Genomic DNA, 22,946 nt, shown 5'->3' with positions numbered 1-22,946 from the left:
TTGCATGGAATATCTTTTTGCATCCCCTCACTTTCAGTCTGTATGTGTCCCTAAGTCTGAAGTCGGTATCCTGTAGACAGAATATATATGGGTCCTGTTTTTGGATCCATTAGCAAGCCTGTGTCTTTTGGTTGGAGCATCGAATCCATTCACTTTTAAGGTGATTATGAATATGTGTGCTCCTATTACCATTTTCTTAATTGTTTTCAGTTTGTTTTTGTAGGTCCTTTTCGTTCTTGTGTTTCCCACTTAGAGAAGTTCCTTTAGCATTTGTCGTAGAGCTGGTTTGGTGGTGCTGAATTTTCTTAGCTTTTGCTTGTCTGTAAGTTTTGATTTCTCTGTCGAATCTGAATGAGATCCTTGCCGGGTAGAGTAATCTTGGTTGCAGTTTCTTCCCTCTCATCACTTTAAATATATCGTGCCACTCCCTTCTGGCTTGTAGAATTTCTGCTGAAAAATCAGCTGTTAACCTTATGGGAGTTCCTTGTATGTTGTCATTTTTCCCTTGTTGCTTTTAATAATTTTTCTTTGTCTTTTTGTCAATTTGATTACTATGTGTTTTGGTGTGTTTCTCCTTGGGTTTATCCTGCCTGGGACTGTCTGCACTTCCTGGACTTGGGTGGCTATTTCCTTTCCCTTATTAGGGAAGTTTTTGTCTCTAATCTGTTCAAATATTTTCTCGGGTCCTTTCTCTCTCTCTTCTCCTTCTGGGACCCCCATAATGTAAATGTTGTTGTGTTTAATGTTGTCCCAGAAGTCTCTTAGGCTCTCTTCATTTCTTTTCGCTCTTTTTTCTTTATTCTGTTCCACAGCAGTGAATTCCACCACTCTGTCTTCCAGGTCACTTATTCGTTCTTCTGCCTCAGTTATTCTGCTACTGATTCCTTCTAGTGTATTTTTCATTTCAGTTATTTTATTGTTCATCTCTGTTTGTTTGTTCTTTAATTCTTCTAGGTGTTTGTTCTTTAATTCTTCTAGGTCTTTGTTAAACATTTTTTGCATCTTCTCAATCTTTGCCCCCATTCTTTTTCAAGGTCCTGGATCATCTTCACTATCATTATTCTGAATTCTTTTTCTGGAAGGTTGCCTATCTCCACTTCATTTAGTTGTTTTTCTGGGGTTTTATCTTGTTCTTTCATCTGGTACACAGTCCTCTGCCTTTTCATTTTGTCTGTCTTCCTGTGAATGTGGTTTTCGTTCCACAGGTGGCAGAATTGTAGTTCTTCTTGCTTCTGCTGTCTGCTCTCTGGTGGATGAGGCTATCTAAGAGGGTTGTGCAAGCTTCCTGATGGGAAGGACTGGTGCTGGGTAGAGCTGGGTGTTGCTCTGGTGCGGCAGAGCTCAGTAAAACCTTAATCCTCTTGTCTGCTGATGGGTGGGGTTGGGTTCCCTCCCTGTTGGTTGTTTGGCCTGAGGCCACCCAGCACTGGAGCCTACCCAGCTCTTTGGTGGGGCTAATGGTAGACTCTGGGAGGGCTCACACCCAGGAGTGCTTCCCAGAACTTCTGCTGCCAGTGTCCTTGTCCCCATGGTGAGCCACAGCTGCCCCTCGCCTCTGCAGGAGACCCTCCAACACTAGCAGGTAGATCCAGTTCAGTCTCCCGTGGGGTCACCGCTCCCTCCCCTGGGTCCTGATGTGCACACTACTTTGTGTGTGCCCTCCAAGAGTGGAGTCTCTGCTTCCCCCTGTCCTTTCGAAGTCCCACAATCAAATCCTGCCAGCCTTCAAAGTCTGATTCTTTGGGAATTCCTCCTCCCATTGCCAGACCCCTGGGTTGGGAAGCCTGACATGGGGCTCAGAAGCTTCACCACTGTGGGTGGACCTCTGTGGTATAAGTGTTCTCCAGTTTGTGAGTCACTCACCCAGTGGCCATGGGATTTGATTTTATTGTGACTGCGCCCCTCCTACCGTCTCACTGAAGCTTCCCCCCTGTCCTTGGATGTGGGGCATCTTTTTTTGGTGAGTTTCAGTGTCCTCCTGTCGATGATTGTTCAGCAGTTAATTGTGATTCCAGTGCTCCCACAAGAGGGAGTGAGCCCACGTCCTTCTACTCTGCCATCTGGCCCAAACTCAGTTCTAGGGCTACGGATTAGGAGGCATAAAATAGATTTATCTTCAGCATAACTCCTTTCCTCTCCAGATCTCTGGCCCTTGAATCTCAAGGTTAAGTTAAAATTAATTTCCTTTAAATTATTTATGATTAGTTTTCAGCTATTATGAGTGTAAATATGGGGCAAAGGGCTAATGTATATTGACTGTCTACCATATGCTAGACCAATGGTTCTCAAGCTTTGCTGAGTATCAGAATCGCATGGGACTCTTGGTAATAAGACAAAGAGTCCTCTCCTACCTCAGTGCATGTGGGCTTCTGTATTCTTTACTAATTTGTAGGTGATTACGACACACATCAAGTTTGAGAACCACTGTGCTAGGCACCTAATAAACATGGTCTCATTTAATCCTTTATTCTACTAAAGTAAATAGTGTTACACTTGTTTTACAGATAAAGAAACTGAGGCTCAGAGTGATTAAGTAGCCAGCATAAAGTCACAGAGCAAGTAAGTGGCAGATGTAGTGTGGAAATGCAAGTGGGTCTGTCTCTAAACCCATGTTCTTTCAGTTCTACCATGCAAGGATGCAACACTTTCACTATGTACTTCTTAAAGAGGTGGTAAAGGGCAACCTTTCCCCACTGAGCCTGTAAAGCAAACCAACACTGCTTCCCAGAGCTTATGACAATTATTTTGTTTTGCCTTTTTAAAAATGCAAACACAGTAGATTATAAACATCTTCTCTCCTAAAGGATCCATTAATTGCATCCCCACTGCACCACCATCCGTGTGTCTATGAGAAGGCTGAAGGATTTTTGGAAACACATAATTAAGACCCAAAAGGGAAGCCAAGATTGAAAAAAAGCTTCCAAAGGATGGAGTGACTGCCAGCAAGGCTTCCCAAGGAACTGCCCTGAGACAAATGAGGTGTGAACGTAGGTGGTTTTCTTACAAAACTACCAGGAAGGAAGAGGGATAAAGGGTCCCTAGGAGTATAAACAACATCAATTAAGGACAAGAAAGGAAAAGGAGATACTGTTGCCAGCCAGAGGGATAAAGGGAAATAAGATGCCCTTTTACTCTTGTGTCAGGAGAGAAACCAATGCCAAAGAGGATCATTCTAAAGCTATCAAGAAATAAAGGGAGAATTAGATCCACGGGCCCATTTGGAAGCTAAGACAGCAAAATGGTTTGCTGTCTGCCAGTGGGAAGACCAAGAGAAAACTAGAACAATTTATAAACATATTTATCCAAGAGATTTGGACTGTAAGGAACCGTAAAAGATTGGAAGAAGAGACTGCCATCCAAAAAAAAAAAAAAAAACAACCTGAAATATGAAAAGCTTGGTGTGATTAATGTTTACCCTCAAATTCAATTCAACCCTGTCCTAGATTAGAAGGCCCATAATATATTTTCTGCCAAAAATAAAAATAATAACTCTTTTGCGATTTCTGCAGTATGCTGGCATTATTTTGAGTTATCAAAATAATATTTAACTGAGTCCCACACCTAGAGTCCCTAGTAAATTTCCTAAAAAATGTTCGGAGTTCTGTGTTTTGATATATGAGTACAACAAATGCCCTGGAAGGTTTAAATGGCCCATTTTCACAGTTTGTCTGAAGTAACAATACCTTTCCTCCATATGTATTGCATTTCTATGTGTGACCATTTGGTGAGCTGCTGGAAATTTCCCACTTTAAGAAAAGCTGTACTTCACTATGTTCTTCTAGAATGTATCCTGATTATTTTGTCTCATTTGATTATAGTTAATTGATTATTTATCTCCAGATTGGTGCTTTTCAAACTACAGGTGGTGACCCATTAGTATCGGCCAATCATGAAATCAATTTAGTGAGTCCCCGCCAGCACTGAAAAAAAATGAAATAGAATCCTGCAAACAGTAATTTCAAACCATATCATACTTACTGTTATCTAGTGTCTTGTTTTGTGGCACACACGTGCATGTGAGTATGTGTGTGTGTATGTTGAGTCACAGCATAGCACGTATTTCTCACTGGACACAAAAGTGTTTGAGAGCTGGGGCGCTGTGTTTTGCTCTGCAAGGCTTCTCGATGGTTGCCATAACTCTAGCTTCTCTCTCCTAATTTGTCCTGCACCCTACTGTCAAACTAATCTTCTTTACAACTATGCACTGATTATGCAATTCTTATCCGTTCATTCATTGCTTCATTCAGCAGATGTTCAGCAAGTGTTCATTCTCTGCCAGACCCTGGGCTACCAGAAACAAGTCACAACTGTTCCATCCCCACTTCCTTCCAAGGAGACTTCAGCCAGAGCATCAGGGCTAATTCCCAGTGCAGGGATCGGCCCTTGTTCCCCGTTCCCCGTGAGACCAAGACTAAACTCTTCTCATCTATCAGGCTCCTCTGTGATCTAGATTTACGCTCTCCATCCAAACTTCTTTTCCATTGTCAATGCTGGTAAGAGCTCACCTTGTCTACAAACCTGAAAATACTTGTCTGCACACCATGTGAATTCCGACTCTTGTGTTCCTCCTCCATCACTGACGCTGTCTTTGCTTCTCTCCTCCTAAGCAAATCCTCTTCAGGACCTTCCTCCCTTCCGAGCACACAGCCTCTCTATGAGCCACATCTGGTCATCATCCCAATTCCCACCCCCTTCCTACTCCAGCTGTCAGTGCAGAATTCTTCTCTGCAAAGTACTTTCCAGTCCATTGTCGCTTTATTTAGAATGTCTCCAGGGACTGTGCTTCTATCACTTGACTTGAAAGCCTATTTCACAGTCTAGTAGGTCTCACAGTCTAGAGAATTTTTCTTATCTTCCTCTGAAAATGGTCTTTTCTTAATTTTAATCTATTATTCCTAGTTATAGCACTGACGACACCATCAGTAATACTTCAGATTTTGGCAAAATAAAATCTCTTTTCCTGGGCTTCCCTGGTGCTGCAGTGGTTGAGAATCCACCTGTCAATGCAGGGGACATGGGTTCCAACCCTGGTCTGGGAAGATCCCACATGCTGCGGAGCAACTAAGCCCGTGTGCCACAACCACTGAGCCTGCGCTCTAGAGCCCGTGAGCCACAGCTACTGAGCCCAAGTGCCTAGAGCCCGTGCTCCACAACAAGAGAAGCCACCACAATGAGAAGCCCGTGCACCGCAATGAAGAGTAGCCCCAGCTCGCCGCAACTAGAGGAAGCCCGTGCACAGCAACGAAGCCCCAATGCAGCCAAAAATAAATAAATTAAAAATAAATAAATTTTTTTTAAAGCTTACAAAAAATTTTAAAAAGTAAAATCTCTTTTCCTCGCTTAACTTAAGACTGTGTGCTTAAATTAATCCTCAGTCATCAGTTAATTTCATTGCTCGTTATTGAATTCTAGCAGTTCATCATCATACATAATCCTGAAAACAGGGCAACTCAAGCTAAAAGCAGCTGCAGTCTAACATGAGAACTGTCATCTTTCTCTTTCTGGAAGAATCCAGGAATGAAAATGGACGATACAATCTTTGATGACCTGGCCTCATTTGATTTCCTTCTGGCTTTATCATAAAAGGAAATAAAAACATGTAAGTGAAACATTTAAAAATTTGCTGTGATGTCTTTAATTTGTATGTCATCATCTGCCTGCTTCCTTTTTGGATCTGGTAACACTTATTGAGTTTCTACCTGGTCCCAGGCCCTTTATCAAATGCAGGGGATCGAAGGTGAGTTAGAGCACTCAAGCTGCTCACTGTCTAATTGGGGAAACAGATTTGTCTGGCCAGCAGATCATTACAGCCCTGTATTACACAACTTCAAATGGGATCAGAAGAATGGTTGCGGTGGTGGGAAAAAATCAGCTCTAGTTATGACAGTCATGACAGTTTTCCCAGGAAAGTTGACATTCACACTGGGTCTTGAAGGGATGAGTAGAAACTTCTTAGATAGAAAGAGGAAGAAGAATATTCCAGACAAAGGAGTACAGCATATGCAAATGCGCAAGAGACATGAAAGTTGCGCCATACCCAGGGAGCAGTGAAAAAGAAGGAAGGCCGGAACCTACTGTCCATAACTAGGTACATTTGGAAATGATCTTGAGTATCTGTGAAGGATTTTTTTAAAAAATACTTATTTATTTATTTGGCTGCACGGGGTCTTAGCTGTGGCATGCGGGATCTTTTAGCTGCGGCATGCAGGATCTAGTTCCCTGACCACGGATGGAACCCGGGCCCCCTCCATTGGGAGTGTGGAGTCTTAACCACTGGACCACCAGGGAAGTCCCCTCTGTGAAGGATTTGACACATGCTAAGGAGGTTATCATCCCTTCTGAAGCCAACTGCGAATCAGTGGAGGTTTTTTTAAAGGGAGACGGAGGGGGAGCTCGTCCAGGTTATTTTAGGTAAGCCAGTGTGAAAGCCATATAGAGAGCAGACTGGAGAGAGTTTTATACAAGCAGGATCAATTCGAAGATTGTTGCAGTACTGCAGGCAAGAAAATATTTTATAAAGAAAAAACCCCACATAATCTACCCTCCAGGGGGAAAAAAGTTATTTTTTTAAAAAAGAGAGAAAGTAACTGCTTCTTTTCAAAAGAAATTTGTTCCATGGGAAGAGCGTCTTGAAAATCGATGTTCTGAAATGTTTCCATTGCTGTGTAATTTTATTGCAGAAAAAGTGTGTGTCACCTGTAACAACTCTCTTTGGGTATAAAATTTTCTAACATATTTAAGGATGTTCCATTTGAAGAATTTCAATGGGTTTTAAACACATCTTTGTGTGTATATGTGCACTTGTGCATGTATATATGTGTTTACACACATATTGAATAAGAAATATACACATACAAAAACATATATAAACGTCTCTCTCTCTCTCTTTCTCTCTCTTTCAGATTAGTCTATAACATAACTGACCCATATCAGAGGACATAGATTAAATTATAAGACAAATACTGTACACAAATTGGTAGGTAGGATAAAAAAAATAATTTAAAAATATTATAATGTTCTAAGTATAGCCCACAAGGCATTACCTCCATTTGGATGTATCTGTATTCATGCAGTAATTTATTCAGCTACAACAGGGATTAAAACCCATTCCTAAAGTGAAAACCTACAAAGAGAATTTTGAAGACCTCTGTTTCATTAGGATGTAGCACATCATGTAACTTTGGCCCATGATGACAAGAAAACCCCAGAAAAGCAAAAATAATACTTGTCTAACACCTTCTAACAAAGAGTGTTAGACACGGGTAATACTGGATGAATGGAATTCCAAAGAAAACCAAGCCCTTTATAGCCAGCAGGACAAAAAGCTGGACCAGCATCCTTTCCTGAGGGTGGCAGACAGAGAGGCAGGCCTGCCGTAGATAAAAATGTTTTGGAGGACAAGGAGAAATCATGTGAGCCTTAGATAACAGTGTAGGCTAGCAGGACATGTGGGGATCTGGAAGAGCCCCAAATGTAGAAACAAATTACCCAGTCTAAAAATTCTCCCATTCTACCCCAAATTATGCCAAGAACATGGCAATGAAGCGTAGTTCTGCACCTTCTCATGTTGTGGCAATGTAAGTTTCACTCAGCCTCAGTGAAGAGATCTTGGAAAACTAGAGCACTGAATAGAGACCCAGCAGGTCATATCTTAGTAGCACGACAAATCTACTCCTAGAATAAGGACTATGCTAGAATTACAATAACAAAGCATTAAAAACAAGCCTGGTAAAGAATAAGCTGACCCTCCCTGCTCCAAGCAACTAAACTCACTGCCCAACAATATAATAAAGGCCAAATATGAAAAGCCTGCAGTAGCATCATATTCAGTGGTGAAAGACTGAAAGGTTTTCCTCCAAGATCAGAAAAAAAGGCAAGAATGGCTGCTTTCACCACTTCTAATCAAAACATAGTACTGAAAGTTCTAGTCATAGCAATTAGTCAAGAAAATGAAATAAAAGGCATCCAAATCAGAAAGAAAGAAGATATACAAATAGCCAATAAGCACATGAAACGATGCTCAACCTCACTAATTATTAGGGAAATGCAAATCAAAACCACAGTGAGATACCATCTCACACCCACTAGGAGGACTACTATCAAAACACAGAAAATAATGTGTTGACGAGTATAAAGAGAAATTAGAAATTTATGCACTCTTGGAAGGAAGGTAAAATCGTACTGCTGCTGTGAAATACAGTACAGTGTTCCTCAAAAAAATCAAAAATAGAATTACCATAGGGTTCTGCAATTCCAACTTTGGGTATATACCCAAAAGAATTGAAAGAAGGTCTTAAAGAGATATCTGTATACCTATGTTCATAGTAGCATTATTCACATTAGCTAAAATGTGGAAGCAACCCAAGTGTCCGTCAATGGATGAATGGATAAGTAAAATGTGGTATATGTATATAAACAAGGGTATGTTATTCAGCTTTAAGAGGAAAGGAAATTGTGCAATATGCTACAATATGGATGAACCTTGAGGACATTATGCTAAGTGGAATAAGCCAATCACAAAAGGACAAATATTGCATGATTCTACTTATTTGAGGTATAGAAGAGTGAAAATTGTAGACACAGAAAGTAGAATGGTTGCAGGGCCTGCAGGAGGGGAGAATGGGGAGTTATTGCTTGATTGGTATAGAGTTTTACAAGATGAAATGAGTTCTTGAGACAGATAGTGGACATAGTTGTACAACATTATGAATGTATTTAATACCATTGGGCTGTACACTCAAAATGGTTGAGATGGTAAATTTTATGTTATATGTATTCTGCTACAATTTTAAAAACTGAAAAGAAAAAATAATCATTAATAAAGAAAAAACAGAACTGTGACAAGTTTTTATGCATCGAGCTATGCTCTTTAAAGAACCGAATAAAGCAGAAACTAACACATCATTGTAAAGCAATTATACTCCAATAAAGATGTTAAAAAAATAAATAAATAAATAAAATGCAAAAAAAAAAAAAAAGAAAGAACCGAAACATACACAAAAATAGCTCAGTAATCAACGGAAGCAAACAAAAGTGTCAGGAATCTGATGATCAAACACATCTTTCTCCTTTTCTTCTATAAAATTAAAAATGAAAAGTTATAATATCTGTAGGTCTTGAATGGGAAAATCTAAATATGCAGAAATTAACTTTCATTATTATTTAGGCTTGTTTTAAGATTTGGTAGAAACCTAGGTTTATAAAGCTATACCCAGTGTTGGTGTATTATGAAGCTAAAACGATAATTCCGAATTCTTTTTCCCAAATTGAGATGAGCTTTACTAAATGATGGTGAGTAAGGATGAGTTTTACCAAATTTGTATGCAGACTTGTATCACTTCATACTAGAATGCACCTTGTTCATCCTGCTAGCCCTTAAAATTAACTTATAAAGTAAAATCCCCTCTGTACATCAAGGGTTTTGACTATATTTGGGGATAATTATGCAAACATACCTCAGGCAGTGTGCTGACACTCGTACCCCTCACTGTGTTTCTAGCAGACGTCTAGCCCACTCCCATTACAGAACTGTGTCTTCTCAGAGGGACCATCATTTTCCCTATCTTACTGAACATCACTTTCTCAATCTATCCTAAGAACCATACCTTTCAACTCTGATTTTCTGATCAGTGTAATGTTACAAAATCACACAGCATATCAGTTTAGGTGTTATCGTTTTGCTGTTTTTTAACTCATCTATGGAGGGTCCTTAAAAAAAAATACTGAAAGACACAGCTGGTAGGTAAAGAGAATACAAAAATGACTAATAAACATATGATAAAATGTTTACATCACTAGTAGTCAAGGAAATGCAAAGAAAAAAGTTAGGTATTTTCACCAATGTCAGAGAATTAAAAAAAAAAACATTATTAATGCTGTTTAAGTTTTTGTGAGATGGGTCCCCTATACACTCCTGGGGGTGAGAAGTCTAAATTTATATAATCTTTTTAGGAAGCAATTGGAAACTATCTTGTAATATCTATCAAAATCTCTAAAAATGTTTATTCCCTTGATATCCATTTGGCTTAGTAGTTATATTTGGGAGCATATGTTCTGAGAAAATAAAACAAAAGCATCGACAAGTTCATCATAATATAGCTCATATAAAAGTAAAGATTGGAAACAAATTAAACCCTTCATACTCAAAATTCTCCTGCAGAAAGCAATTGTGACTAACCTTATTTGTCTTCTCATCTTTTGTCTTCTAGAACTTAGGTACTCTGGCGGACCATTGCTGGCTGATACTGTTGCCCCACAAAAATTACTCAATTATTCAATTTCTTCTCTGTGCCTTCTGACTATCTTTTCTACTCAGCAGACCATAAGCAATTTGAAGGCAGGATCTTTGTATTTTTTTTCCCCACAAGATCTAATAGAGGGTGATCCAAACCTTATGTGGGATCTGTACAACCCTGATCCTTTTCCATTTCCATTCTCCATCTTAGTGGGCACAAGGCCAGCACAGCCCCCCAAACTTCCTCCAGGGCCTGTGCTGAGAAATGTAAAGGGAGGGACCACCAGCCTGGCTCTCCTGGCTGGGGTGGGGCGAGCACATCTGATGAGCACGATGCAAGTGGGCTGTACCGTGAGTCACCAGCTCATGTACCGCGGCTATGCACCCCGTTTCTGTTCTCGTCCTGGAGTACAAGAATTCACCACAGCCTAACTCTCCCATCCAGCCTGGAGTGTGCCCAGTTCATGGACACTGGTGCCTACACTCCAGCAAGAAGAGAACCAATTGCTCCCAGGGTCAGTGTCCTGTCTAGATGTCTATCTTCTTGCTTCTCAGGACTGTCAACTTCTTGAAGGCAGGAATTAGGTCTTCATGATTCTATCTCCTGTGTGTAGAACGGGGTGGCCCAAAGGAGGAGCTGAAGACCTATTAAATTTATTTCATCAGAGCCACCAGGGCAGCACGTGGGACGCCAAGTCAGGAACGTGGGGCAGAAGAGGAGGACACGAGATAGAAGACATGCTGCTGTGGAAATGGGAAAAAATCATTTCCAACAGAGGTTATTCTTAGGCTGATGAGAAAATATGCACTTAGGGAAAGTAAAACCACAAAAGAAAGTCTAATGAGACTTATTAGGGAGGCCACAAAGGGAAATTATTTGACATGGAACAGGATTAAGAGAGAGGTTTTACTCGTTAAGGATGAGAGGGGGTAAGAGGAGAGGAAAGTCAAAAATGTCATTCTGGGTATTGGCCACACTGACCTCCCTGGGCCAAAGCTGAGGTCAACCAAAGACAACAAGACCCAAAAGCCCTCTATCCTAGAAAAGCAAGAGAAACTTCAACTAAATTTTTAAAAAATCAGTATTTTGGGCAACACTAGAATGTACTCTAGGATGTGGGAAATACTAGAATTTTGTCAAGAATGTGACAGGCTGAGACTAGGACTAAATCAATTGTCCTTGATGAGCTACAACCGTATTTCTTCATTCCTGAGTCGTCTTCATTCTTAAAATCACCGGCCCACAGAATAAAACATGGTGGTAAACAGAGAGGGTCACGGGAGGTTGAGTGGGGCCCTCGTCATTCTCAAGACTCAGATGTAAAAGTGAGACAGAGAAGCCTCGACTGCCCTGCGTTCTCCAGAGATCTGCCAGCAGTGGACTCTGGACGCGTGTGGTAGGGCTTGTTGAGAGGTCTTCCACCGGTTCTGCTCCCCTCACTGAAATTCCCTCCTGCCCTGCTCCTCTGCAGTCATATAAGCAGAAACCCTGGGGTGGGATGAGCGGGGAGGATGGTGTCAGGAGAGAGAAGAGGAGCATCTGGTCCTGAGTCCACCACTTGGTGCAGGGAGATGGGCTTTCCACTCTCCTCTGCATGGGATGTTGGCACAGCAAACCAAATGGGGGATGCTCTGGGGCAGGGGTCAGCAAACTACAGCCCGCGGCCAAGTGCAGCCCCCTCCACTTACTCTTTGTAGGTGGAGTCTTGTTGGAACACAGCAATGCTCGCTCATTTTCACATCTTTGATGGCTGCTTTCTCACTACAGTGGCAGAGTCAAAGAGTCAAAGCACGAACTAGATGGCGGCTCACAAAGCTGAAAAGTGTTTACTATCTGGTCCTTTACAGAAGAAGGCTGCTGACCCCTGCTCCAGGATAGTTACTTACAGAGGGTATGGGCGCTGGGAAAGGGGAGACTGGCTCCACTCAGGCTGGACGCCCGCTGAAGCCGCTGTCTAAACACAGGAAAGGAGGAGTCCAAGGAAATGGCAGAGGGTTGATAGGTACAGCCAAGGAGTCACTTCCTGGCCTGGTAAGGATGGGAGCATTTCCCATGGACCAGGTGGAACGATGGAAGGTTGTGGAGCTTGAAGTCAGCCTGGCCCAAGCCAAGGGGTCTGTCCTCTGGCGAGAGCAGGTGGGGTGTCCGACTGTAGGGGGCAACTGGAGAAAGGTGAACTGACCTCAGGGACGTACGCACTGGGAAGGTCCTTTTCATCCAATGAGGCCCCACAAAGGGGAGCTAACTTCGCACACCTACTATGCATGGGCCCTGGCGGCCACCTAGCTCTAGCCAGGAAAGCAGGGACAGCCGAAGGAGGACTACAGCAGCAGCAACTACATAGGGACGCTGCGCTTCTCCATACACCCTCTCCACCCCAGCCCAGAAGTGTTAGAACCAAACGAAGGAGCAGGGCAGAGTGAAAGAGACAAGCCCTTGCACACCTCACTTCAAATACCGCCTGCAGAGGCCTGGCTGGTACTGGGGGAGGAAAGAGGCTGAGCAGTGATTTTGTGATGGGATGGGACCACTTGTGGAACAGGGCTGAGCCGTCGCTGGGACACGTGACGGGGGGATTTGACGAAGCACAGACGAACACAAGGATTGAAAAATACAAACTCGTTCGATGTTTATACCCACTGACCCAACTCTTCCCTCCAGGAATTTAGACTCTAAACGTACTGGTGACATTGTCTGGATTTTGTTGAATGATTTATTATAAATTTTCACTTATTTCCCTTACTTAGTTTTTCTTGGTTTCCTAATAGGGTTAAAATAATTCGTTTTCATTTCTAAACTCGAAATCCGTCTTTGCATACCTAAATTAATCAATTTTGAATTTGTAGTTGTTGAATACCTGGCACCCAGTAGCATATGGTGCTTGAAACCAAAGGGCAGAGCAAAATTCTTAGCTTCAATTTTAAAAGCTAAGCTTAAAAAAATAATAATAAAGCTAAGGTAAAAGATAAGAATTCTTGCAATGCCTCCAAAAAATAATGGTAGCTGGGGCGTCATACCACCAAATGCTGTACAGAATATTGTTATACCTGGCTTTCGTCTAGGACTCCTAGAACAAGAATAGTATATATTAGATTTCTTTCATATTAATAGGCATCTAGGAAAGGTAGGCAACAGGACTTCAAGCAGGTTGTTTTGTTTTTTTTTTTTAACTATTAAATAAAGTGATTTAAGCTTTTAGAAGTTGGAATTCAGAGAAACTTACTGTCTTCTCAGCAAATATATATTTAAACCCCCTAATACAGAAAAATCTCTTTGAGGAAGGCCGTTTTGTGCTTACCTTCTCGAAATGGATTTTTCAAACTATTAAACAAGATAGAAGGTCATGTTGACCCTTAATTCATTCTATCCTGGCAAGGGTTTTGCAAGATTAAAATCGAGCACTCATGACACAGGAGGAAGGCCACAGCGTTTATAAACAAGGTGGGTCTTGCACACCAGAGAACGCTCTGATCCTGAGGGAGCAACACAGACAAGTGCTACCTATAAGTGAAATTATGTTTCACTCTCTACATTCCCCCAAAGCTAGGCAAAAAAATAATAGTGACATAAAGAAATATTTTCTTCTAACTTGAGATACTTTCTTGTAGTTACTTTTTTAACTAGTTAATTAATTAATTTTTGGCTACGTTGGGTCTTCGTTCCTGCACATGGGCTTTCTCTAGTTGCGGCGAGCGGGGGCTACTCTTCGTTGTGGTGCACGGGCTTCTCATTGCGGTGGTTTCTCTTGTTGCCGAGCATGGGCTCTAGGCGCGTGGGCTTCAGTAGTTGTGGTATGTGAGCTCCAATAGCTGTGGCTCGTGGGCTCTAGAGCTCAGGCTCAGTAGCTGTGGTGCATGGGCTTAGTTGCTCTGCAGCATGTGGGATCTTCCCAGAACAGGGCTGGAACCCGTGTCCCCTGCATTGGCAGGCAGATTCTTAACCACTGCGCCACGAGGGAAGCCCTGTAGTTACTTTCTAATGTTACAAAAGTAGCCAACGTTAGAAGCTGAATTTCAGTGAAGGATACTCTGAGCAAATTATTCTAATCACCTGCCTAATTACCTGTATCCTACAGTGAATGTAAACCGCCTGAAAGCAGGGACAGTGTCTGACTGGCTTCCTGTGTATCCCTAGTGCCTTTCACAGCATCTGATATGTGGGAAACACTCTATATTTGTTGAACAAATTAGTGGTGAAGAGCAGTACTGAGAGTAAGTACCTTGCCTAGAGATAGCTGGAGTATTTTAAAACTCAATTTACCCTACATTGCTTAAACATCAGGATAGATAAAAAAAAAAATGTGTAGCTTATTCATGTGACTATATACCTCTTCAAATTGTCCTTTCAATAAGAAGAGTCCTCATATTCAAAATAGGATATTTGGATTTTTCACATCTAAGGTTTTTGTTTTTTCTTTCTTTCTGAATGACTCTTTACTAAGCATGGCGTACCTCTATGAAATAAAAATACTCTAAACTCGAGGATCTCAGCACTAGAAAAATGTCCAGGGAAAAATTTTAAAGGAAATTTCCTAGACATAGTGCCAGGAAAATTCAATCGAAGGAGAAACTTTTTCCCACCGGGCAGTATATATACTGTTATCAGAACTTAGAAAATAATAAGCAAAGTGCATTTGAATGGAAAAAAAAATTACTTTTCTTCAGTGATTCTAACTTTCAAAATGTGTATAGGAAGACATTCAGAGCTAATGGATTGATTTTAGTGAGCTAGGCAAAAACTGATTTGGATAACCTGCACTTCAATTAATCTGAAATGAAAGCTGTTGGGGCAGAAAAAGGATACAGCTAATAGAAGACATTAAACTCATGCTTTTATTAATCCAAGAAATAGAGAAATAAAACTACCCTTCACAATGAGAAAAAAATCTGAATATTTTCCAAAATAAAATTTGTTTCAAAAGAGCTACGTGGAGGTTTTGGTCTCATTATATCATGGAGGTTTTGGTCTCATTCTATATCAATCTTTAAAAAAAAGCTTGTGTAGTAGATTGTTTGAAAAAATAACAACTCCAATTATTCTCTCCCTGTGTCCACACCCCTTTGCAATGTAAGTTTGTAGCTCCTTGCCTAAGTGGCAAAGTCTCTTTTCCTACCACTTGAACTTGCTTTGACTGACAGATGAGGCAAATGTAATGTGTCAGTTCCAAGTTTAGTATCAAGAGGCTTTGCACAATTCTGTTCATTCTCTTGGAACCTCACGGCTACTGTGTGAACCGGCGTGGGCTTTCCTGCTGAATGCTGGGAAATCACGTGGAAGAAAGCCAAGGTGCCCCAGCTCACTGAGAGTCAAACCCTTAGGCCAAGTCATCCAGCCCACCTGCAGGTCGCCGCAGACTCGCGAGTGAGCCTGGCCACTCCAGCCAAGTCAGAGCCACCCACCTGACACCTGGAGTCATGAACCCCTAAGTCTTGAGGTGGTTTTTCACACAACAATAAAAAACTGATGGTTCACCCATTAACAAAAGTTTCACCCCCTTAGTTATCAAAGAAATTCAAACTAAGACAGCAAAAAGTATGACAATTATCACCTTTGACATGGGTAAAGATAAGCAAGACCGTTCATACACAGGGTTTATGCTTATATAGAGAGCTGAATCATGCAACCTTTGGGGAAGGTGATTTGGCAATACGAATCAGATTTTCAAATGTGCCAGCTATTACACTTCTTAAATTTTACTCTTAAAAAATTACATACATATGTGATGATTTGTCAATCTCATTTATAATACTAAAGTTAGGGAATCAATTGGGATGTTCTTTAACAAGGGGGGAGTTTTAAAAATATACTATGGTATATCCATACAATGAACACTAAGTAGTCATTCAAAATTATAATATTTATATATGTTGACATGGAAATACCGTCACATTTTTATTATTATTAAATGAAAAAAGAATACAAAGAATATAAATAGGATGATTTCATTTTTCTCATTTAACAAAAAATCTCTACATGTAGAAACTGTCTAGAAAGATATATGTCAAAATATCAGTGATTCTCTCTGGGGATGGGATTACAAGAGATTTTTCATTTTCCATTTACACATTTAAATCATTTATTGTTAAACAAAAGTATGTATTGCTTTTCAATTCTGAAAAATCCATTCTAGTTTTAAATAGCTTTAGACACTTTTATAAGGCACAGTATCAAACTACATTGACCTGACTGATTGCAAACATAGTTGCTGACAAAAACAAAGAAATGTATTTCTAATTTTCTGAAGGATTCTTCAGAATTAATAAATACCTCCTAAGTGTAAACAGGTATAAAATTCAGAGATTTACCTTTTTTTTTTTTTTTCCCATAAGTATCAAAGGGACAGTTTTTCAGACACCAGGAATGGCCTGGAAAGTCTCTGGTTTTCAAACAGAGGTGTTTGCCCCAGCATAACTAAAGAACACCCATCATGGCAGAGACTTAGTTTTCCATCTTAATCAAATTGAGAGGACTTTTTTAGATCTTTGTATGAGGCCTGGAAATGAAGAGGGAACTAGTAAAAAATTAATCAAAAGTAATAATAAAGTACCTACAGTGTATAAGAATTGTTTTGGTTGCAATGGACAGACTTACCAATCCAAAGCTGTCTTGATTTTTTAGAAGTGAATTTACTTGCTTATGTATTGTAAGAGTCCATGAATTAACTATTTTCAGATGTGTGAGAAGGACCCAGAGTCCTTATTTCTCTGAGTGCTGGCTCCATCTCTAGGAAGACTCTCTCCTGATTGCTTCCAAGATGGCTTACAACGCACTTCATCATTCAGACCCAGTGGGAAAAAGAGACTGTTTCTCCCAGAACAGTTTTAAAACATTTCCTGATGTGGAATCGTATGCCCATCCGATTATTGTTGCCTGGGAGAGGAAATATGCTTGTTTTAAACTAGCAGTGGGATTGACCTCATCAAATCACATTGCTCAAGAGTGGGGGTTGAGGGGCTGCCCCAGAGGAAAATTATGGTAAATATTTTATCTGAAGAAAAGTGAATGATTCTGAGTAGTGAGATTAATAGATGTTCACTATAGCCCTCTGGAAGATTATTTAGACAATAAAAAGAAGTTTAAAACACATCCTTAGCCACAAAAGTTGCCACAAAGGCAGTGAGGAATAAACCACAGACACATGAAAAAATAATTGCAATTAAAGACTGACCATACTCAGTGGTAAGTTAGTTGTACGAATAACAAATGTGTCTCAGAGGAGGAGACAATGCTGCATGTTTAGATAATTATCCAGACGTCATCCCTTCATCTAACATTTCTAGTAACAGCATGATGGTTTAAAATATTCTTGCCCAATGCAAGTTTTTTTTGTGTGTTTTTTTTGATTCTTGACTTTTTGACCACATTATTAAGGGATTAGTCTTCAGGCTTTAGACTCAAGATCTGAGGCTTTGAAATAATTTTTCTGGGATTGCAATAAAAGTAATAATTTGATTACCATTTGAAATGCTTTTCCATTGGGTTTTCATGTCTTTCTTTCCTTTTTTTTCTTTCTTTTTTCTTGAGCACATATAATAGAAAACATCTTTGCGATTATCCCCAAGTGCTGAAACTTCAATTTCCATTGTGTAATTGACATTTCCTCTGCAGCTAAGTGGTTTTTCTGGATGCTCAATAGGCTAAGAACATCTAAGTGCTGATCGTTCCCTCAGGGGGAAAAAGGGGAATATATATATATAAAGTCTCTCTCTCTCTCATTTTGTTTTTTTGTTTCTTTTTTAAGAAAATTATCTCTTTGGTTTCCATTGCCATTTATCGTGAACCTCTCAAGGAAACACTACTTTTTTTTTCCCATTTGAATATTTAAATATCTACTCATTGAACAAATATTTCTCAAATGCAATTGTGTGCCAGAATACAAAGGGCTGTATTAAAAACTAGGTATATAGTGGTGAACAAAACAATCATAAGTCTGTCACACAAAGTTTACAGTTGAGTGAAGAAGACAGAAAATAAATAAGCAAAGCACCTAGACAAATAGAAAAGACTGTTACCCTACATACTTACACCTTGTAATAAAGGCATCAACAGGGGGCAATGATAGGAAACAATGGGGCATGGGCGAGGTGGGATGGGAAAGCTAACTTGGTGGGATTTTCACAAGGCCTCTCTGAGGAAGTGATATGTCAGCTGAAATCTGAAGGATAAGAAGGCACAGGTGCAGAGTAGAGTAACCGTGTTCTACAGAGGGGATCATGAGATCCTTCCAAAGGGAAAGCGACAAGCAAAAGTCCCGAGGTGTGGACGAGTTCACCGTGTTCAAGGAACAATGGGAGGACAGTGTGCCTGGAGCATCAGAGTACAAGCTGGGGCCACTGCGCGATGGATTCCGAGAGGGAGACAGAGGTCCAATCACACAAGGCCTTGTAGGCCCGTGACAAGGAACTTGTATTTTACTCAAAATCTAAGAGAACACCATTAGTGAGGTTTAAGCCATGAAGAGATACGACGTGACTTATGTTTTTAAAAGATTTGTGCAGTGAATAGATTGAAAGAGGCAAGAGAAAATTGGGGAGACCAGGGAAGAGGCTGCTATCTAGTCCTGGGGAGGGGAGAAATGGCTCATTTCAGGATGTGTGTAGGAAGCAGCATCCACAGGGTGGATGGGGGCGGAAGGGGGACAGATGGGAGGATGCTGAGGTTTTCTGCCTGGAGCCCCCTGAGAGGTGAGAGGCGGTGACGATTGAGGCTGGATGGTCCCATCAGTCAGGGTCCGGGCACTCGAGCAGGGTGAGTGAGGAAAGTTGAATGAAGGAGCTATTTAGGAAGGTGTGGCCGGCTTCAGCAGTGTGGCAACTTCCCTCTCCTCCCGCCCTCGCACCTGCTGTGGTGCCGCCGCTGACCGACCTCAAACAGGAGCTGAATCCAGTTTGTCCGCAAAGGCAGCAGAGCCAGAGAAGAGAGGTGGAGAGTGCGTGTGAAGGTGCAAACGTAGAAGGTTCAACACAGAAAGCTAACCTGGGACTATGTCGGGGGATAGGAGTCAGGTCACAGTTTGCACCTGTTAAGCTGGGGATACTCTCTGAGGCTGGGACCGGACGTCATCACCAGCTAGGTGGTTTTGGAAGTGTTATTTGATAAAAAAGAATGAAATTCACATTCAAGATGGCAGAGTAGAAGGATGTGTGCTCATTCCCTCTTGCGAGAGCAATGGAATCACAACTAACTGCTGAACAATCATCAACAGGAAGACATTGGAACTCACCAAAAAATATACCCCACATCCAAAACAAAGGAGAAGCTGCAACGAGACAGTTGGAGGGGTGCAATCACAATAAAATCAAATCCCATAATCAGTGGGTGGGCGACTCACAAACTGAAGAAAAATTATACCACAGAAGTCCACCCACTGGAGTGAAAGTTCTAAGCCCCACATTAGGCTTCCCAACTTGGGGGTTCAGCAACAGGAGGAGGAATTTCTAAAGAATCAGACTTTGAAGGCTAGCAGGATTTGATTGCAGGACTTTGACAGGACTGGGGGAAACAGAGCCTCCACTCTTGGAGGGCACACACAAAGTAGTGTGCACAGCAGGACCCAGGTGAAGGAGCAGTGACCCCACAGGAGACGGAACCAGACCTACCTACTAGTGTTGGAAGGTCTCATGGAGTGGTGGGGGGTGGCTGTGGCTCACCGCGGGGACAAGGACACTGGCAGCAGAAGTTCTGGGAAGTACTCCTTGGCGTGAGCCCTCCCGGAGTCCATTACCCCCACCAAAGAGCTGGGTAGGCTCCAGTGCTGGGTCACCTCAGGCCAAACAACCAACAGAGAGGGAACCCAGCCCCACCCATCAGCAGACAAGTGGATTAAAGTTTTACTGAGCTCTACCCACCAAAACAACACCCAGCTCTACCCAGCACCAGTCCCTCCCATCAGGAAGCTTGCAAAACCCTCTTAGAAAGCCTCATGCACCAGAGGGCAGACAGCAGAAACAAGAAGAACTACAATTCTGCAGCCTGTGGAACGAAAACCATATTCACAGAAAGATAGACAAAATGAAAAGGCAGAGGACTATGTACCAGATGAAGGAACAAGATAAAACCCCAGAAAAACAACTAAATGAAGTGGAGATAGGAGACCTTCCAGAGAAAGAATTCAGAATAATGATAGTGAAGATGATCCAGAACCTTGGAAAAAGAATGGAGGCAAAGATCGAGAAGATGCAAGAAATGTTTAACAAAGACCTAGAAGAATTAAAGAACAAACAAACAGAGATGAACAATACAATACCTGAAATGAAAAATACACTAGAAGGAATCAATACCAGAATAACTGAGGCAGAAGAGCGGAAAAGTGACCTGGAAGACAGAATGGTGGAATTCACTGCCATGGAACATAATAAAGAAAAAAGAATGGAAAGAAATGAAGACAGCCTAAGAGACCTCTGGGAGAACATTAAACGCAACAACATTCACATTATAGGGGTCCCAGAAGGAGAAGAGAGAAAGGACCTGAGAAAATATTTTAAGAGATTATAGTTGAAAACTTCCCTAACATGGGAAAGGAAATGGTCACCCAAGTCCAGGAAGAGTAGAGAGTCCCAGCCAGGATAAACCCAAGGAGAAACACGCTGAAAACATAGTAATCAAACTGACAAAAATTAAAGACAAAGAAAAATTATTAAAAGCAACAAGGGAAAAATAACAAATAATATACAAGAGAACTCCCATAAGGTTAACAGCTGATTTCTCAGCAGAAACTCTACAAGCTAGAAGGGAGTGGCACGTTATACTTAAAGTGATGAAAAGCAAGAACCTACACCCAGATTACTCTACCAGGCAAAGATCTCATTCAGATTCAATGGAGAAATCAAAAGCTTTAGAGACAAGCAAAAGGTAAGAAAATTCAGCACCACCAAACCAGCTCTACAACAAATGCTAAAGGAACTTCTCTAAGTTGGAAACACAAGAGAAGAAAAGGACCTACAAAAACAAACCCAAAACAATTAAGAAAATGGTAATAGGAACACACATATTGATAATCACCTTAAACGTGAATGGATTAAATGCTCCAACCACAGGTTTGCTGAATGGAAACAAAAACAAGACCCATATATATGCTGTCTACAAGAGACCCACTTCAGACTTAGGGACACATACAGACTGAAAGTGAGGGGATGGAAAAAGATATTCCATGCAAATGGAAATCAAAAGAAAGCTGGAGTAGCAATACTCATATCAGATAAAATAGACTTTAAAACAAAGAATGTTACAAGACACAAGGAAGGACACTACATAATGATCAAGAGATCAATCCAAGAAGAAGATATAACAATTATAAATCTATATGCATCCAACATAAGAGCACCTCAATACATAAGGCAACTGCTAATGGCTATGAAAGAGGAAATTGACAGTAACTAAATAATAGCAGGGGATTTTAACACCTCACTTACACCAGGGGACAGATCACCCAGACAGAAAATTAATAAGGAAACACAAGCTTTAAATGACACAATAGACCAGATAGATTTAATTGATATTTATAGGACATTCCATCTGAAAACAGCAGATTACACTTTCTTCTCAAGTGAACACAGAACATTCTCCAGGATAGATCATATCTTGGGTCACAAATCAAGCCTCGGTAAATTTAAGAAAATTGAAATCGTATCAAACATCTTTTCCGACCACAACGTTATGAGATTAGAAATAAATTACAGAGGAAAAAACGTAAAAAACACAAACACATGGAGGCTAAACAATACGTTACTAAATAACCAAGAGATCACTGAAGAAATCAAAGAGGAAATCAAAAAATACCTAGAGACAAATGACAATGAAAACACAGCAATCCAAAACCTGTGGGATGCAGCAAAAGCAGTTCTAAGAGGCAAGTTTATAGCAGTACAATCCTACCTCAAGAAACAAGAAAAATCTCAAATAAACAATCTAACCCTACACCTAAAAGAACTAGAGAAAGAAGAACAAACAAAACCCAAAGTTAGTAGAAGGAAACAAATCATAAAGATCAGAACAGAAATAAATGAAATAGAAACAAAGAAAACAATAGCAAAGATCAATAAAACTAAAAGCTGGTTCTTTGAGAAGATAAACAAAATTGATAAACCATTAGCCAGACTCATCAAGAAAAAGAGGGAGAGGACTCAAATCAATAAAATTAGAAATGAAAAAGGAGAAGTTACAACAGACACCACAGAAATACAAAGCATCCTAAGAGACTACTACAAGCAACTCTATGCCAATAAAATCGACAACCTGGAAGAAATGGACAAATTCTTAGAAAGGTATAACCTTCCAAGACTGAACCAGGAAGAAACAGAAAATATGAACAGACCAATCCCAAGTAATGAAATTGAAACTGTGATTAAAAATCTTCCAACAAACAAAAGTCCAGGACCAGATGGCTTCACAGGTGAATTCTATCAAACATTTAGAGAATAGCTAACACCCATCCTTCTCAAACTCTTCCAAAATATTGCAGAGGAAGGAACACTCCCAAACTCATTCTATGAGGCCACGATCATCCTGATACCAAAACAAGACAGAGATACTACAAAAAAAGAAAATTACAGACCAACATCACTGATGAATACAGATGCAAAAATCGTCAACAAAATACTAGGAAACAGAATCCAACAACACATTAAAAGGATCATACACCACGATCAAGTGGGATTTATCCCAGGGATGCAAGGATTCTTCAATATACGAAAATCAATCAATGTGATACAC

General features: G+C 40.7%; 1 protein-coding gene across 8 annotated transcripts in view; it reads right to left on the bottom strand.

Moving 5' to 3' along the window:
* NTPCR (nucleoside-triphosphatase, cancer-related) overlaps positions 1 to 22,946 on the bottom strand; it is a 173,098-nt gene that overhangs the window by 133,837 nt on the left and 16,315 nt on the right. Inside the window, exon 3 of one of the 8 annotated variants that reach the window (XM_059900894.1) lies at positions 16,627 to 17,105. The exons of the other annotated variants lie outside the window; for them this stretch is intronic. The gene's annotated coding sequence lies outside the window, so the exon portion shown is untranslated. Of the gene's footprint in view, positions 1 to 16,626; positions 17,106 to 22,946 lie in introns of those variants that run through there. 8 annotated transcript variants of the gene reach the window in all.

Source organism: Balaenoptera ricei, chromosome 16 (genome assembly GCF_028023285.1).
Source record: "Balaenoptera ricei isolate mBalRic1 chromosome 16, mBalRic1.hap2, whole genome shotgun sequence".
Classification (NCBI taxonomy): Eukaryota; Metazoa; Chordata; class Mammalia; order Artiodactyla; family Balaenopteridae; genus Balaenoptera; species Balaenoptera ricei.
This window is presented reverse-complemented; position numbering and strand designations above follow the sequence as displayed.